The following is a 762-nucleotide window of genomic DNA, read 5'->3' as shown; positions in this document are numbered from 1 at the left end:
GAACATACCTCAATATCATAAAAGCCATCTATGAAAAGTCCACAGGGAATATCAACCTCAGTGGGGAAAAACTGAGAGCTTTCCCCCTAAGGTCAGGAACGTGGCAGGGATGTCCACCATCACCACTGCTATTCAACATAGTATTAGAAATCCCAGCCTCAGCAATCAGACAACAAAAAGAAATAAAAGGCATCCGAATCAGCAAAGAAGAAGTCAAACTCTCACTCTTCATAGATGACATGATACTCTATGTAAAAAACCCAAAATACTCCACCCCAAAATTGCCAGAACTCATCCAGGAATTCAGCAAAGAGGCAGGATATAAAAATCAATGCACAGAACTCAGTGGCATTCCTATACACTAACAATGAGACAGAAGAAAGAGAAATTAAGGAGTTGATCCCATTTACAATGGAACCCAAAACCATAAGATACCTAGGAATAAATCTAACCAAAGAGGCAAAGGATCTGTACTCAGAAAACTATAAAATACTCATGAAAGAAATTGAGGAAGGCACAAAGAAATGGAAAAACGTTCCATGCTCATGGATTGGAAGAACAAATATTGTGAAGATGTCAATGCTACCTAGAGCAATCTGCACATTCAATGCAATGCCCATCAATTTACCATCCACTTTTTTCAAAGAAATGGAAAAAATAATCCTAAAATTCGTATGGAACCAGAAAAGACCCCGCATAGCCAGAGGAATGTTGAAAAAGAAAAGCAAAGCTGGCGGCATCACAATTCCAGACTTCCAGCTC

Source organism: Leptonychotes weddellii, chromosome 15 (genome assembly GCF_054177405.1).
Source record: "Leptonychotes weddellii isolate Sample4059 chromosome 15, ASM5417740v2, whole genome shotgun sequence".
Taxonomy (NCBI): Eukaryota; Metazoa; Chordata; class Mammalia; order Carnivora; family Phocidae; genus Leptonychotes; species Leptonychotes weddellii.
The sequence above is the reverse complement of the archived record's forward strand: the minus strand, read 5'-3'. Positions refer to the sequence as shown.